At 36.6% G+C, this 19,372-nt stretch overlaps 1 pseudogene; it reads left to right on the forward strand.

The window, feature by feature from the left end:
- Window positions 1–691: 691 nt before the first annotated feature.
- LOC114492058 overlaps window positions 692–19,372 on the forward strand; it is a 66,675-nt pseudogene continuing 47,994 nt past the window's right edge.

Genomic DNA, 19,372 nt, shown 5'->3' on the forward strand with positions numbered 1-19,372 from the left:
TCTCTCCCCGCCCCCCTGCCCTGGTGAAGCACTCACTAGTGTGTTTGCATGCTCTCTTTTAGGGGAGCACATGACTTTGCAGCCCTACCAGTGGCATAAAGCATGACTGTCCCAGATCCACATGCAGTCTCCAGGAAGGAGTCAAAAGCTGGACAGTAGGTGGGCATATGCTAAGCTACCTGAATGACTGCTTAATAGCTCCAAAGGATAGTACTTTAAAAATGGAGCAGGCACTCTGGGCATTGCCATTTCTTTGGATATTTCTAAGGACGGCTGGGTTTGTTCTGGGTTTTATGGAGGAGATGGGCTTTGAGATGGGGAGTTCCCCATTCTACAAGATGGCACAGCATCCAAATAAAACCTCTTTCCTTTTGCATCAGCACACACCTCACAAGTTAGACTTTTGTGGTAGCAGGCAGCTGAACCTTTGTTTTTCTTTCTGTTTGGTAACATTACACCAAACTATAAACCTCAATAATTCTGATAGACCTACAACTACATGGTCATAGTCAGAATAGACCTGTGTATTTTAACTATTCATTAGATTTCTAGGTAACATCAACATACACCAATTCACTATTTTTCAAAGTCTGTCTCTACCCCTTATTTGTAATAATAATAACTACTTTACCATACTACCCAGAAAGCCCCACCCCGCACTACCATTGTTCTTGGTCCCCATATAACTTAAAGGGAAACTTTCACAACGTTGGGAGCCCTTGATGTCCAGCAAATGAAGGAGGAGGATGTCCTCAAATTCCTTGCAGCAGGAACCCACTTAGGTGGCACCAACCTGACTTCCAAATGGAACAGTACATTTACAAAAGGGAGAGTGATGGCATCTATATCATAAATTTAAAGAGAAACTGGGAGAAGCTCCTGTTGGCAGCTCATGACATTGTTGCCGTTGAAACCCTGGTGAGGTCAGTGTCATATTGTCTGGGAATACTGGCCAGCAAGCTATGCTGAAGTTTGCTGCTGCCGCTGGAGCCACTCCTGCTGCTGGTTGCTTCACTCCTAGAATCTTCACTAACCAGGTCCAGGCATCCTTCCAAGAACTGATACTTCTGGTGGTGGTTACTAATCCCAGGGCTGACTATCAGCTTCCAACAGAGACATCTTATGTTAACCTGCTGACTATTGCTCTGTGTAACACAGGCCCTCTTCTGCACTGTGTGGATATGCCATCTCTTGCAACAGAAAGGGGGCTCACTCAGTGGGTCTGATGTGGTGGATGCTGGCCTGGAAAGTACTGCAAATGCATGGCACTATTTCCCATGAACATCTATGGGAGGTCAAGCCTGATCTCGGCTTCTACAGAGATCCTGAAGAGATTGAGAAGGAAGAGCAGGCTGTTGCTGAAAAGGCTGTGACCAAGGAGGAATTTCAGTGAATGGACTGCCTGGGCACCCGAGTTCACTGCTGCTCATCCTGAGGTTGCTGACTCATCTGAAGGTGCAGGTGGTCTCTGTGCCCATTCAGTAGTTTCCCACTGAAGCCTGGAGCGCTCAGCTGCACTGAAGGCTGGTCTGCAGCCCCCCACTGCTCAGGCCACTGAACGGATAGGAAAAACCCATTCTTCAGCTGTTCTTCCACAAACTCTTAACAAAATGGAAATAAGGTTGATATAAAATAAAGTTTCTAAATAATAATAATAACTGATACATATGTAGAACATATGTGCCAGATACTGCTCTCAGTGCTTCACATACAGTAAGCTATTTAATCCTAAAAAGAACCTTATAATGTAGGGACTATCATTATGTCCTCTTTACAAAATGATGGAGCTGAGACACAGAGGAGTTATTTGCCTGAGGTCACACAGCCATTTAGTGGTTAATCTAGCATTCACTATGGCTCTAGAATCCTGTCTTGATTGATACTCCCATAAACAGCCAGTTAATACCATTTTCTTCTTTCCAGGAACATATATACATATGTGAATTCTATGTCGAAACTCTTCCATTAACCAAACTGTCACATGTCATAATAATCAATAGAAATAAATTAAATTTAATATAAACACTAAGTCCTCAGTTCTTACTGCTAGATTAATTAATGTGCTAGAGGTAATTAAATCAGCATAAATATCATAGCTGGATTTTATGAAAAAGATCAGAAAATGTTATGCCCCTTAATAACCTCTGTAGCTATTCAAGCAAATATAAAGCAATAAGGATAATTAAATCTTATGCTTGGGGAAGCACATAGCTTTGCTTAAGGAACAGGAAGGAAAATGTGCCTCTATTGTCTGCCCTAGAGAGAATAGTTGAAAAACTGAGTAGGTATATTAATAGGGTAGAAGGGGTAACATCTGCTGTTTTCTGAAATATCAGTGAGGTAGAATTCACTGATTTATATTTGATATTGAGTTATAATAACTTTCATTCACAATGAGGTGGAAACAAGCTGTTCTAATTTCACTTTAGTTTTAATTTACTAACTATAGTACAAAAAAGTTACCTTGTAAGTGCAAAAGATATTACATTTTAGAAATGCCTGGCAGGAAATGCTTTTAATGATTTTTAATTTTTGTTTTCAAAATTAATTTCAGTCATATTGAGTTCTCAGAGCAAAAGTTTACTTTTTTCCCCTGTTGTTCCCACACTGGCCTGAATCTGAATTATCAATGGACTACTGAAGGCAGCAGAAATAAACATGACGTGTCAGAAATACCAAACCAGTTACAGAACAAAATGCTTAATTATAATTCATTAAAAACTGTACTATTTTTAATACTTTAAGAATAAAGATGGTCTAGTATTGGCAGCAATTACCTTAGCAGACTGTATAGAAAATTCAAATTTAATGTCTGAAAAAATGAAAATTTCCAATTTTAAATACACACCTGTGTGCAGTTACTAATCTACTTACTTTAGTGGTCTCATACACTCATAGCAATGAGTTTTATCAGGCTGAAGAACTCTAATTCAAGTTCTCAATTTCACGTTGTAAGTATATTTTTATTTTAATACTTTTCTAAAATTTAATTTTATTCCTATCTGCCCTCATTTTTTTTTTCACAGCTGGGCCTCTGGGCTGTGCCAATTTGCATATCTGAATTAATGCACCAAAAAATGTTTGAAAATCTAATCTTATTAAATGTCTTTAAATTCAACACTTCCACCTGACTGGTTAGACCTTATTAATTAACCCATATGTTATCAAAACCTCATGCTGGCTGCACTTGGTTGTCTCTGGGGGTCCAATTGACCAACTGGTTCCCTTAAACAAACATAGCACTGAAAGACTGAGTTAGATCTCCAAAATATCTCAGTTTTCCACTAACATGAGGCTCCATGTATTATTGAATTTTCTGGTTGACTAATTGCTTAAGAGTTGACAGTTATTGAGCTAAGGATTTTTCATCTCATTTTCTCTCCCCCGAGTAAATCTTTTGCATAAGCAAGTTTAAAGAGGAGAGTAAAATGATTTATACATTCCATATGCTACAATTGCACTTATGGTAACTTCTTTGAGTAGTAATGGGCCTAAGGGGAAGGAAAAAAACTGACAGTTAACTGTAAAAACATATTAAAATATTAACAACATTCCTTTCAATAAATAAAAGCACAAATAAATACCAATGGCTTTATACAAGCAAAGGGGAAAAATGTCCAAAGTATAGATATTGTATAAACTGTATGGAATATATTTATTTATATTTAAATGTATAGATATATTTTAAAACTGTCACTTGTTCTGTCAATTATATATGGACATAATTAGTGATGAAATTAAGCAATAAACTACTATTAGTTACATGGTACAAGTCTCAGATGATACTCTACTTTCCAGCATTAACTAATTCAAGATGGGAGATAATTTTCATAGCTAACTGAGGCCAAGAAATAGAAGTCCACCCAAGGGCTACAATTATTCTAGAGAAAAGCATTATAGATGAGAACTTCTAAGTAAAACAGCTAAGATGAAACATGTGACTATCTCCCCAAGGACTAGCCCTTGTGCATCCTTGGACCTTATACATCTAGATAAACATTTATGGAATTCTAGCCTTTACTATCAATTAAGGTCTCCTTATGCATGAAGCTCCAAGAGAAGATCTGGAGAAAGCCCACTTGCCCACTTGTTCTTAACAGGCAGATAGATAGTCAAGGTTTCCTTTTGCCATTGTGTGGATAGGAATACTTGATGACAGAGATTCTAAATCCTCATCACCTCTAAATCTCTAAGCATGAATCTTAGGGACAGAAAGTCCAGTGTAAGTTTTGTTCCAGTGTAACATAAGCAATTTGTTATAATTGCTCAGTAATATTAACCTACTAAAATTCATTTTTTGCTTCTTTTTGTAGCAGATGTAACCAAAAATTTTTACATGGAAAAGCTATTAATAGCTTATTATGTGCAGTCAGGGTTTATGATACACACTGCCCCCAGTCCCCAACCCCTGAATGTGTTTATGGCTATTTATGTGTGTAGTAAAGGGAAGGATCATGTCCTTTTTAAAACTTGTGATATTTTTCTAAAACATAGTGCAAGGTTGGCTAAATGTGACTGTCATAATAATTGCAATAGAGTGATTAACAGAATATCACAAGTGTTGTTACAAGTGTTGCAATGGCAGCTCATTCCTGGTACCAATTTCTGTAATGGTCAGCTATCACCATAATAAAATGTACACAATGGTGGTTGAATGGTCATTTTAAAAAATTAAAATATAAAGCCAAAATTAATATCTACAGACTAACTACAGTATCTGCTTAGCAAGTGGAAATTCTTAATAAATGGGTATTTTTAAGAAACATTTAAAGAGGAAAACCTTGACTAAAACATTTTATTAAGTATGCTATGACAATTAATATGCTCTTTTCTTAGCAATTTATATTATGTTCTTCTTATAATTAGTAATACAAAAGTTTAGTGACCAGAATTTGTGGATGAAATTAGAAGATACCACTAGCATAGCTGTACAAGTACACCATTATGTCATTAAAAATTGGATATTTTAACAGCCTAAATTTCTGTGTTAATGGTGGCATTATAAGTAAGAACAAAATTATAGTTACAATATTTCATCAGCCTTCAAAATCTTTGTGTGTCATCATGACTATTTACTGCATCAATAAAAATACTGTTTTTTTTCTCTGCCAAAAATAGGTATAAATAAATTAAAACTGGCAATTTAGTTGAGAACAACATGGACAACAACATATTGAATCATTATAGTGTGTCAAATATATGGTAGAGACTTGCATAGAATACATTGTATATTCATTACAATATTAGGTGCATATTATTACCATTATTTTAAATATAAAGTATAGCCAAGAGTTAGTAAGTATTTAAAATCCTGGTTTAACTACTCAATATACTCTTAACCCAGTAGACTATGATTTCTTATTTAGTTATCTGTATATATTTAAGTGTTAAGATCATGTCTTCCCAAAAGAATCTAATTATTTCTCCTCTAATCATCACAGGAATTGCAAAAAACCCAATTATAAAAGAGAACACAAACTCCAGGATCTCATGATCTGCATGAGGTCTAGATGCAATGTCTCTTGATCTGGAGACCTCTGAACTAAAAAGTCAAATTGTCTGTCATATAATGGTCATATATAGAGAGACATGATAACTACAACAACACTCTTACCAACAAGGGAAGAATAGGAGGTATTTAGCAGTCACTGCTCCATGATAATTCTGAAATCCCACTTGATATTACTTGCGGTTAGAAAATATTTCTTGATACAAGTTCTGCCAGTATGTCTATACCATTGTTTTCAACTCTGCCTTCTTAGAGGTTGTTTTTTCGTTTTGTTTTTTAATCATCTTCTTTGGCCAATTATGAAGATAGGATTGGAAAATATGTCATTTTTGGCACTCTGTTCATTACTGGCAGAAATTTGAACCCAAAAATTATATAACAACTCAAGAACTCAACTTAAGGTGATGGTACATTTTGCTGACACTGCTTTATTTTACAAGATTATGAGTTTTCTATGTATTTCTCAGGTCTACTCTGCCAAAATCTATGTCCAGAATTCTTTGCACAAGCCTCTCTCTCTAGATTAAATTATGTGGTTTTTGGATATATCTGTTTCAGTAAAAATACTACTTCATTCACCATAACATCACTTTTCTGCTGCTGAATGGCCTATTAGTTAATTTAGAAGCATGATAGCCAAGGCATGTTAATTATTTTAGAAGTTTGAACAACAGGTTTGCTGACAACGCCCCTCTTTGGATCTTTACCCTCAGGTGATTTTTCATAGTAACCTCTTTTCTCTGAGGCTATATCTTAATGGCTGCATCTATAATTTTGTGAAAAATAATTTTATTTAGTCACCCTGAAACTCTGAACTGCTCTATTACTGTAACAGGGTGCAGCCAAGATGGGGGTGCCAAATGGGGATTTGTAATGGGATCCAGAACTCAGGGTGTCCAGGAAATATTGGAAAAAATATATATATATAGGGTGTCCTTACCACCACAAGTCTGAACTGGGGGATGGACACATGGAGCAGGGCCATTGAGAGTTGTTTGGCATAGCAACTGTTTTGCAGATAACTTCTACAACGGTTATTTAACATGTCTATAACCTTTAACTGGTTTCATAGCTATGTTAAATAGCTGTGTCCCTTCTTTAAGCCAGGGGGATGGGTGTGACTTCAACACATGATGTAACTGGGAGGCAGTCTGGGAAACTTTTACAAGCACCTGTGTAAAAGTTTGCAGATGATTGGCTCTACTCCATGGGGTCACACCTGCCTGGACTTACTATGGCAGCCCAGTAAAGCTGAAAGAATAGGGAATGCTGGCAGGTGTAACTGATTGTGGGAGGAGTTGGAATTGGTGCTGCAGGGGAATATTGGCACTGGGATTTAAAAATCCAGGCACAACAGCCATCCAGGGGCTTTTTGGGACCACTCAATTTTGGCAAAAGTTAGGACCATGCAGTTTTAGGGTGCTCCTTTTGTGCCGCATGGCTTAGGAAGCAGGAGATACTTTGCCTGGAAGAAAAGAGGTTAAAGGATTCTTGCTGGCGGGCCATGAGAAGGTGCCACATGGTTTTAGATTCACTGAAGATCACAGCGACAACACAGCTGATGGTGCTGGAAACAAGGGGCTTCTGGAACCACAAACTTCTACTTCTTTTCCTGAGATATAGTACCTGGGACTGGGCAAAGGGGAAAAGGAAGGAGTGTGTATTTGTGAGTATTCTAAAAGACTTTAGTATTTTTAATGAAGACATTAAGTCATTACTCGAAGTCCATATAACTTTTTAAATAAATAATCCCTTTCCCTTTCACCAATCTCTGGCATTGAAAGACATCTTTCCCTGGTGGAGGGGCAAGGTGAACCTAGTTCAGGCAGGGAGGGGACCCCGGAACACAAGGCTGGGTCCATTCAGTAATAGTATATCATTAGCTATCCCCCAGGTCTGTTCTGTAACATTACTTTTTAAACATTCTAGTTTTTAAATGCAGATTAAAAACTAGATATTTCTCTTCAGATTTCATCATTTTATTTTAATACTCACATATATTTATCAGGTACATAATCATCCCTCTATTTCAGGCAATAATTTTAGTTTTTCAGTTCTACATACTGTAAGTCACACTTTTTCTAGTGTTCCATTATAGTTTTCTCACTGCTTCTCCAGTCATTTATATCACCGTTCTCTCAGCCTATAGCCTTGATCACAACTATATTTCAGGTTATTGTTGCAATGGCACCTTGTTCCCGATACCACCTTCTGTAATGGTCAGCTATTGCCAAAATAAAGTTGCATATTCAATCACCCCAAAATTCACTGGCTTAAAATAACAATTACTTATTCTTATGCATGTGTCTGTAAATCATATGAGAATATCTCTGCAGGTACCAACAAGATGTAAGTAAGGTAGCTCCCAGCTGGATATAGCTCATGCCTCTGAGACGAGCAGGATTCCTGAGGCCATTTGTTCTCATGTCCCAAGTGTAAAATGGCAACTTTAACCACACAAGCACAATTCAAACTTTTGCTTCAGTCACTTCTGCTAATATCCCATTGTCAGACAAATTAAATGGCCAAGTTCATAGTCAAGAGGCAGAGAAGTACACCTTGAACTAGGATGTACAAAGTCGCATGGCAAAGATGCAGTCATAAGGGTGGATGAAGAATTGGGGCCCAAAGTTTTTTCTGGCACAGCCAGTCTTCACCTTCTTAGCTCTGGCCACAACATTTCTAGTGAAGGAAAGTGAGGTTTGCATGTTTATTTTGTTAGCAATTTTACAATGTTTACCCATGGTGACACTATTGGAAGGTCTTGATTCTTAAATCAGCCTAGGAAAATATGTATAGAGAAATCATATTTTAGGCTTGCAAAACTTTCCACTCCCTTAAAAAAAAAACACTGGGTAAATTCCAGTTTGTTCATATCATACTGTCAGGTAAGCTGCCTTAATAGACATATAGCCTTGCATGGCATTCTATGAAAATATCACAATGAGCAGGTGCCTTTCTATGAGCAACAGATCATTTACCATGTCAAACACTATCTCATAGCATTGAGAAAATTTTGACTTTGCCTCCAATTGATGATCATGTCAATAATTTGATCAATGTGTGCCTATAATTGGTAGGGGTTTTAGGCTACATGTGTAGGATGATCATGATTCTCAAAGCAGTAAATTTTTGTGAAAAGAACAGAATTTATGCTATATATGTAAGATGCAGCTGGATTTTCATAACCAACTCTTTTGAGTGTAAAAAATGAGGATAACAACGTTTTTCCTGATAGCATATTCCAAATTGTGTGTGTATGTGTTTAGATGTTGTTCAGATCAGTTTTTAGTGATAGACAGACACAAGCATCTTGCTGATTGTGTAGTGTCGGACCTTGTGGAAAATCCACTACAAAAGATGTTCCTGGAAAGCATACTGGTGATATAAAATTCCTGCATAGTTTGTGTCAAGAAAAGATAAGACATGCAATGGCTCTTCTGTTATTTTTATGTATCACATTATTCTTTAACAAAAAGATATTTTGGAGAAATCACTTAATGTCAAAGCCTGAAATTGGAGAATAGAATAATTTCTCACTTAATCTGGCAGTGACAGGGTTATAACTCACCATTTACCCAATTATCATCTATTTATCTGCTTTGTTGTCAAGTACAGACCAAAACATAGAGACTTGTCATTTTCTTTCTACTGCATCTGCTCTTACAAATACAGGTCATTTTTGCAGGTGCAACTATGGAAGCCATCGTTTACCTGGCAGACATCTCAGGGCCTTATACTCATAAGGCCCTGAGGAGGCACATAATCATTTACCAGTGAAGAGGGGAAAGTAGCAGCGAATGGTGTTAGAGCAATAGAGTAATGGTAATGGTAACATGGAACCTTAAAACACTGTGTTAGATCTTTAGACTTGTATCTGTATGTATTGTGAACACAACTGGAAGCTGTGAGTGGTAGAATTGGGCAGAGCATGAAGCAAGTAGCTATTATTAAGTGTATAACTTACACATGACATAGTGATAAAAAGTGAATTATTTTTCTTGGCAAATCAAAGAATCCCTTCTCAGTATAGAGTAGACACTTTGAAGGAACATCAAATGCCCTAAAGGACTATACTGCATGACAAATTTGTGACCTGGTGCATCTATTTCAGAAATAAAATTGCTTCATAGACTAGATTAAACATATCCTTCAGTCATCAGGAAATATATATAAAGGGTTCTACACCCATTTCAAATAAGATATGTCTTGAAATGTTCTCTTAATTCTCATGTTAAGAAAAAAATTAAGAAAATTTTAAGAAATTTATATCAATTATATTAAGAAATTTCTTAATTTTTTTCCTTTAAGGAGAAAAATCCCAGTAAAACTATGGACAGTGATAGAGGGTCCCAGCCAATAGTGCATTAAATCCTAGAAAGTCAGCAGTGGGATGAATGGAAGCAATGTGGGAGAAGAAAGGCATTGCCTTGTGTCTCTCACAGTTACACCCTCCGCCACCTTTGGGCCTTAGTAATAAAGAAAAGTCTGAGAAAACACAGTTTATATGTTACTAGGTGCATTGGTTTTGAGACAGGTAGAGTGGATTGGGCTCTTTTTTTATTACTGTCTGTCTGAACTTGGGAAAATCTCACAAACAACTAAATCTTGACTTTTCTCCTTTTAAAATGATTATCATAGTAGTGCCTTTTGTATATAATCATTGAGAAGATTAAATGACTTTATGCATGCAATAGAATTACCCCCGTACCCAGCAAAAAGCAAATACTGAAAAAATACCACCACTCCTCTTTCCTCCCTCTCTCTCTCCTTCTTCTCCATTGTTTTTCTTCTACCCATTCCAGGACATCTTCCTCCCTGTGTATTTCCCCTATCCCCTCATATTCCCCAAAATCTGGGGGATACAAGACATCAGATAGAATAATACACATTAGTTGAATAATTATTTGATCAGGATACAGAATTGAACCCTAGAAGGAAAATAGTAAAAACATCTGAGACTTAAACATAAATACCTAGGGATTTAAATATAAGGCTGAACAAGTCAATATCTGTATAATAGACTATATCTTGTGGGCACATGAATAACATTAGCATACAAAGGTATGCAACATCTTGGTGTTAATGGCTTAGTTTTGAATGGATGTTCTATTAGATATTCACCTGCTCAGAACACAATTTGAAAATAAATTTATAACTTTAAATAATATCTCATATTTGATTCATTGCCCACCTTTATTTTAAGTGCTTATTTAAAGCAACTAGAGAGACATATCATAGAAAAAAATACTGGACTATGTATCCAGTCCCAAAAGAACAAATTATAGCCAGTCTATTTCAAGTCTTTTCTTAGTAGCTGAAGGACAAATGAACAGATACATTTTGTTAACATTCAATTGTATAAAATGTAGATTTGAGAGTTCTTTGAGAGAAAGAGAATATTGTGCAGTGCTTTTTCCTCATAAATGCAGATTTTAAAATGTGGTCTTTACCTATAAAGGAAAGAGATCATTGTCTAGAGCTTTAAATAACTCAGAGCTTTATTTTCCCAGATTACAAAAAGTTAGAAGCTAGGCAGTTGCTGACATTAATATCAACTGGTTGTGGCTGTCAGGGCCCAGGAGTGGCATCATCTTCACTTTACCTTCATAATGTGAAGACAGGAAAGAAAGATGCTGCAGCTCCAATTCTTACATTAGTATTTGAACCAAGAACAAGGAGGAGGGGCAAGCCCTGGCTGAGGAGCTCAGTTGTTTAAGGCATTGTCCCAGTACACCAAGGTTGTGGGTTCAATCCTTGGTCAGGGTTATATACAAGAATCGAACAGCGAATGCATAAATAAGAGAGATAGGGTTAGGATTAGTGGACAAATTTAATTAGAAAAACCTTTGAAATACTACTAGAACAATGTTATTTTTGTGTGTGTAAACATTTAGTTTAACCAAAACCATTTATCGAAGCTTTCTTTTCCAATGAGTATTCTTGGCTCCAGTGTCAAAATTAATTGGCCATGTATATGGGGGTTTATTTCTGGGCTCTTGATTCTGTTCCATTGGTTTACATGTCTGTTCGTGTGCCACTATCATACATACTGTTTGATTAGTATAGCCTTGTGGTATAGTTTCAAATCAGAAAGTATGATTCTTTCTCAAAACTGTTTTGACTATTCGGGGTTGTTAATGGTTTCTTACAAATTTTAGGAATGTTTTCTTCTATTTCTGTGAAAAATGCCATTGGAATTTTGATAGGAATTTCACTGAATCTGTAGGTCATCTGCATTGTGACTGCAAAGGCTAACCACATACGTATTCTCAATGGTGGGAGCAAGTGATGGGAGTTAGGACTAGCAGCGAGCAAGTATGCAACTACAGAGCCTAGCTGCCTACATGTGTGGTAGTGTAGGCTGTGGCCAGCTGGCAGGGCAGCCCCTTGTACCCAAGTAGCTACAGGGGCCAGCCATAGTTTCAGCCTGTAGTCATGGAACATCAGGGACTAGCCATGGGCATGTGCATGGCAGTGGACGCTAGTGACAAAAGTTGGCACTGGTGATATGCAGGTGTACAACAGCAGTGGCTGGCTGCAGGGTCTGGTGGCACTGTAGGCCAGTGACAGGAGTTAAGGCAGGATCCAGGCCCTTGAGCAGCTTTGTTGACCTTGGTTGTTGGTGTGCACTGTGCAGCTGCAGGTACTAGCTATGGGCAGACACACAGCAGGGGAGGCCAGTGACAGGAGTTGAGGCTGGGGACATGCAGGTGCAGGTGCAGGGGCTAGCCATGAGCACATGTGGCAGTGCAAGCTGGTAACATGAATCAGGACTAAGTCCAGGCCCATGAGTAGCTTTGGAGGCCTTGGCTGTCAACATGCACTTATGTAACTACAGGGGTTCCCCCTGGGGACACAATGCAGTGAAGGCTGGTGACGGGAGTCAGGGCTGAAGGCAAACAGGTATGTAGCTACAGGATCCATCCATAGGTACACGTAACAGTGTAGGCCAGTAACAGGATCCAGGGCCAGAGAAGAACCAAAAGCATGAAGCCACTTCTTAATTATTATCATTCCTTCTTTATTTATATCAAGCCAAACTGACTTGAAAAGTTGCTAAAATAATACAGAATGAAAAACTTAATGAGGGAGAAAAATTCAATATTCACAGCAGTCAATACTAACTGAAGAAGAGCACCACAAGAGAGGATGAAGTTATATAAAAGGGAAAAAATGCAAAAATAGAAGTAGAATTGTAAAGAATAAATAGACTGCATCATCTAAATTTTACTCTGCCTAGTGACATTACATTACTCTGGCTTTTCCTTTAGGACATACGGTATTATGCTGAAATAAGCTGGATATCTTGAAAAGTTTTTGTACAGGTAAAGCCATCTGGCTGTTAATTTGCCTTGAGATTTCTGGGAGATGTGGAGGGCAAAGCAGCAGATGTCATCAATGAACTGTGGAGAGACAATAATCAAATCATCTCCTCCTGGTTTAACATAGGAAACAAAGAGAGAAAATGGCATAAGCACAGGAAGAGAAATTTAAATGTCCTCATAATTTGAATCCAAAAGCAAAGAAGATTATTTGGTTGAGCTTCAAGAGTCATTAAAATGGGGAAATGTCTACTAAATAAGGACAAATAAATTATGTTGATTTCTATTGGGATATAGAGTCATATCTATTCACATACACAGAGGTCTACCAAATAAGGACATTATTAATATTACCTTATATTAATAATGTTAAAACATTATTGATATTTTCTTATATTAATAATGTTAAATAGTGGAATATTATATTTTAAAGCAGTGGTTCTCAACTGAGGATGAATTTATCCCCCAAGGGGACATTTTTCAGGGGACATTTGTCAAAAATGCAGACATTTTCGCTTGTTGCAGCTGAGAGGTGCCACTGGCATCTAGTGGGTAAGCTAGGGATGCTGCTAAATAGCCTGCAATGCACAGAACACCTTCCTACAATAAAGAATTTTTTGGCCCAAAATGTTACTATTGCCAGTTTGAGAAATTCTGATTTAACAAAAACATTGTATTTTTATTATTTTAAAAATGTGAACTATAATACAATCCAGAATTTTTGAGTTATAAGAATTAGAAAGATTGAGGTCATTATAAAAAAAATACAGAAAACTTTTTGGCAGAATTCCTTCTATAGAAAATAATGAGTTATAAAAAAGTGGATAGATCCTATATTATATAGTCATATTTTAGACATTTATAAGTCATTGTGATGTATTATTATGCTTTTGATCTGTTTGCCTTTTAAAGTGTGTTCCCAATAATTTCATATATATGCATATATAAGTACAGTGTATAAATATAATTTATTTATATTTTTACATAAGTATGATTTAGGAGTAAGGAGAAACCTTTGCCCCTAAGAGTAATGAGACTATGAGAGAGGCTAAAAGAGGCAAATTTGTGGGGCGGGGCACATAAAATCTATAGCTACAGAGATGTAAATGTACAAGAATTGATGTTAAAGAACGGTTAACCTTTGAAAAATTATCATGAAGTTAATAACAGAATTCAGGGACAAAGAATTTAGGCTTTGGGTTATCAGATTTCAGTCTCTCACTTATCTATATAACATCAAAAATATTCAGTGAAAACTTTAGAATAGTGGCAAAACTATTGTCCTTTTTGCCTTCCTCACAATGTTTAATCTCTGTGAATAATATCTAGTCATAGGGTTTAGAAAGATTGACTCTAAAGTTGGAGGGTTCAATTTTTCTACTGCTTTTGCTTCTACTACACTTGTCTGATTGCTGTCAGTCCTCTTAATTAGTTGGGAAGAATCAAAGAATATCCCAAATCATTATCTAGTTTTTTCTAACAAAGAGCACCTGCTTATGACAGAGACTCTGTTTAGAAGTGCTTTAAGTACATCAGCAGGGGACTGTATTAAGGAGGGTGGTTTATCAGGCATTTGAAATATGTACTACTAGAAATATTTTTGCCAATATATACATTTTCAGGAGGTTTCAAAAAAGAAACATCAACTTCTTATAAAACTGTTTGAATTAATTACACGGACGTCAATAAATCCCATATGAGCCATTTGTCTTTTGTTGTACAAAATGCTAAGACAGAAATATTTAGTGCTACTCACATTTCATTGACTAAAATAATTTTTCAATTAACATGTATTGCTTTAAATGAGTAAGAAGCCTTTGTGGCATCAATTTTGAAAAATGTGGTTAAGAACATTTATCACAGGAGAGTAGTTTCTGAACACAATCTGATCAAGCAAAAGCAAACTCTTTGCTTTTGGTGATTGGGGAATAAAATGCAGCAGAACCTCAATGCAGTGGTCTCATATATCCCTTTTAATACTTTGCACTTTCTTTCTGTTTTTCTGAGTTGTTTATCTACATATTTTCAAGAAAAACCTTATATTTTCAAGGAGTGAGGTTGGTTGACATTAGAAGATTTCAGCAAGTTATAATATTGGAGAGGAACACAGAATTTTTACTTAAATGTAGAATACTATAGTGGAAGTGTTCCTAATGTAAATGAATGCGCATCTTTGCTTGTGATTTAATAAATCATTCAAAAAGTGCTAAGGGTTTGTGTTCCCTTAACTGTAGTATTTCTTGAACACTGAAAAATCACTGAGTGGTGGTAAGCAGAACATGTTTAAACATGAAAACCCAGACACTTCTGGAACAGAAGCTTCCCTATTCCCATGTCTTCCCCAGAATAAGCAGCATTCCTTCATCTGTGGGGATGAGAGCCTTTTAAAGGCATCACTGATATCAGAGGGATCCCAGCTTCTCTCCAGAGTTCATATGTTATCAACATATTAAAGAAATTAATGGCTATACAGAGAAGTATGGGTAACAGATATCTGAAGGAATGTGGATCACAGGGACTAATAAGGAGAGTGGTTTAGTAAGGAGACCAGAATGAGAGTTACAGAGTGAGATGACTTGAAAGAGTTTAAGACTGCAGGACACTTGGGAAGGAGAGGAAGGAGGACTTACAGCTCATGCTGTGAGCTATAAATTAAACTTAAGTGGACTTGGGAAAATGAAAGTACATGTTTTATTTCTAGATTACATAGTGTTTCTCTGAATTCAATGTTGCAGTAAGATTGAAACATAAGAAGGAGTTCCAGAATTAATTCAAGTACATTTGCATCAACTTAATTATTTAAATTCTAAAAAGAAGATAGTCAGGTCCTTGAACTCAAATACAATTTTAGCTAGTTAATCACTTTTATATTTGTATAGTAACATATAAAAACTATATTTACCAAATTCATTAGAAAAAATATTTGGGGTTCTAGATAATTTTCTGAATATCCCATTTTATTGTATGTATAGAAATACCTTAATTTTGTGCTTTATGTTTTATAAATAAAGTGCATAGCTCTGATTTACTATTAAAATCCAAATAAGTATAATGCCATGCTATAAAATGCAGTAAAGATGGACGGATGGTTATGGGAAAGTGTTATTGATTTCATTTTTTCTTTCTGAATATAGAGTGTAATTTTTCTTTGTTTCTTCTCTAGGCTAAATCATTGGCTATCAGTCTAGGTCAGTTCCTGTAAACTGGATTTGGCTTTTATGAAGAAGAGTTGTCCCCAAGAATTGGTAACATACTGTACAAAAAAATATGGCTTACAACAAATACGTTTCCAAGGACACCCACAGTCCTATGCTAAATCAGAATGTAAATGACATTTGAGCAACAGCCAGAATTTTTAAGTATGTCATTTCAATGTGCTTTTTGGTTAAGTCAAGAGCGGTTATTTATAAAACATAAACAAGTGTTATTAATAAAGAACAACTGGAAATTATTATGGACTGACTTGTGTCCCCCCAGCTTTCAAACTTTGAAGCCCAATATGACTGTATTTGGGGATAGGGCTTTTTTGTCCATAATTAAGGTGAAATGAAGTCATAAGGGTGAAGTTCTGACCTAATAGGATTAGACCCTTACAAGAAAAATAGATATGTCACACAACACACTCACTCTGAGAATAGACCTCAGAGAGAAGGTGAGAATCTGTAAGCCATAAGAAGAGTTCTCGCCAGCAACCAAATTGGTCAGCAATTGAATTTCAGACTCCCCGCCTCCAAGGCTGTAAGAAAATAAATTTCTATTGTTTAAGGTACTCCTGTACTGTATTTTGTTATGGCAGCCTCAGCAGACCAAAAAAGATTTTGGTACCAAGAAGTGAAGTGCTACTGTAACAAATGCCTAATAATATGCAAGCAACTTTGGAAGTAGGTGATGGGTAGGTAGAGAGGCTGGAAGTGTTTTGAGGTGAATGCTACAAAAAAGAATGTTAACAGTGATTCTGGTGAGAGCTCAGAAAGAAAAAAAGAAGCACTTGAGAGAAAGCTTCCGTCTTCTTACAGAATACAAGAATGATCATATACAGAATGTTGTCAGAACTATGGACATTCGGGCCACTCTAGTGAGCTCTTGGAGAAAAACAACAAACATGTTACTGGAGACTAGAAAAAAGGCAAACTTTGTTAAAAAGTGGACAAGAACTTGGCAGAATTGTGTTGCTGTGTTCTGTGGAAGGTAGAATGTGCAAGTGATCAAAATCAGATTTCTAAGCAAAGTGTTGAAGAAGGAGCTTAGTTCCTTCTGACAGCTAATAGTAAAATGTGAGCACAGAGAAATTAATTGAAGAAAAAACTGTTATGCAAAAAGAAACTAAAACTTGAAAATTTGAAAAATCTGGGTCTATCCCTATGACACAAAGTGAGAAAGCTTGTCCTGAAAAGAACACTAAGGGTGGAGCTCAACAACGATTTGATAAAGAGGAAGGGGCTGTGACTCAGGGACTTACCTAGCCATCTCAGCAGAAGCCAGGAATAGAGATGGAATTATACCAGCAGACACAATGCCCTTTTGAACTAAATGGGAAAAATAGTCAAAATAAAAGATTATTTAACTTCTTAGATCCTATAGGAATGGACCACATTGCTATTCAAATATGAACATAATAGTGTGAAATTGACGAGGGGGTGGGGATGGGTGGAGGAGGGCAGAGGGGGAAAAACTGAGACAACTGTAATAGAATAACAATAAAAATAATTAAAAAAAAAAGAAAAGAATGACCCTGAAGGCAAGTCAGGGAATATTAGGGCTAGTCATTGGTTTTAACATGTGGGGCCACTGCCTCTGTTTCAACAGATCAAAGGCTTCTGACTAAAGGCTTAGGGGCAGGGCTGCTGTGGAGCCTCAGGGCCAGAGTTCAATTGACAAAGATATCAGGGTATGATCCCTCCCCAGCAGACCCATGGACAGGGGACTGTCACTCGGGTAGGTCCAGAAGATGAGACCATTGCCCCACTGCATTTGGAAAGTGGAACACAGAGTGAAAGGGGATTATTCTTGAACCTTAAGATCTCATGGAATATGCCTTGTTAGGTTTTGAACGTGCTTGATACCACTCTTTTCTTATAATTTATCCCTCCTGAAATGAGATGGTCTGTCCTATGCCTTCTCCACTATTGTATTTAGGAAGAGTATAGCTTGTCTGGATTCACAGGCTCATAACTGCAGAGGAATTTTCCCTTAGGATGAATTCATTTATTTAGTCTCACCCATATATATTCAGTGGTACTTAGATGAGCCTTTGTACTTCAGAGTTGATGCTGACATGAGTTAAGATTTTGGGAGCTGTTGAGATGAAATGAATGTATTTTGCATGTGAAAGGTATATGAACTTGGAGGATGCAGTAGGGGAATTCCATGGACTGAATGTGTCCCAGTAAAATTTATATATTAAATCCCAAGTTCCTATTATGACTATATTTGGAGATAGGGCTATTAGGAAGAAATTAAGGGTCTTCATGTATTGGAAGAATTAACATCATCAAAATATCCATACTACCCAAAATAATATCTATAGATTCAGTGTAATTCCTAATATGATACCAATGACATATTTCACAGATCTGAAATAAACATTTCAAAATTTATATGGAACCAAATAAGAACCTGAATAGCCTTAGCAATCTTGAGAAAAAAAAAAAACAACGCAGGAGAGATCACAATAGCTGATATTAAACTATACTATAAGACCACTGTAATCAAACCAGTCTGGTACTGGCATACGAACAGACACATAAATCAATGGAACTGAATAGAGAGCCCAGAAATAAACCCATGTCTCTATGGTCAATTAATATTTGACAAAGGGAGCATGAACATACAGTGGAGTAAAAAATATCATCTTCAATATATGGTGACATATGCAAGAAATGAAACTAGACGACCAACTTACACCATACTCCAGAATAAGTTCAAAATGGATAAAAGACTTAAATATAAGTCATGACATAATAAAAGTCCTAAAGGAAAACATAGGCAGTAGAATTTCAGATATCCCACATAGCAATATTTTTGCTGATAAATCTCCTAGGGCAAGGGAAATAAAGGAAAAAATAAACAAATGGGACTACATCAAATTAAAGACCTTCTGCAGGGCTAAAGAAGCCATCATCAAAGTGAAAAGGGAATCAACCATATTAGAGAACATATTTGCCAATGATACATCAGAAAATGGTTTGATCTCCAAAATATATAAAGATTCCATACAACTCAACACCAGTAAGGTGAATAATCCAATTAAAAAATGAGCAAAGGACCTAAACAGACACTTCTTCATAGAGGACATACCAATGGCCCATAGATGTATGAAAAGATGCTCAACATCACTAGTCATCAGAGAGATGCAAATTAGAACTACAATGAGATATCACCTCACTCAAGTCAGAATACCACCATGAATAAACAATGGTGGTAAGGATGTGCAGATGTAGAACCCTAGTGCACTGTTGGTGGGAAACCAGACTGGTACAGCCACTGTGGAAAACAGTATGGAATTTCCTCAAAAAACTAAAAATAAAACTGCCTTTTG

The sequence above is a fragment of the Phyllostomus discolor genome, chromosome 1, assembly GCF_004126475.2.
Source record: "Phyllostomus discolor isolate MPI-MPIP mPhyDis1 chromosome 1, mPhyDis1.pri.v3, whole genome shotgun sequence".
Lineage (NCBI taxonomy): Eukaryota > Metazoa > Chordata > Mammalia > Chiroptera > Phyllostomidae > Phyllostomus > Phyllostomus discolor.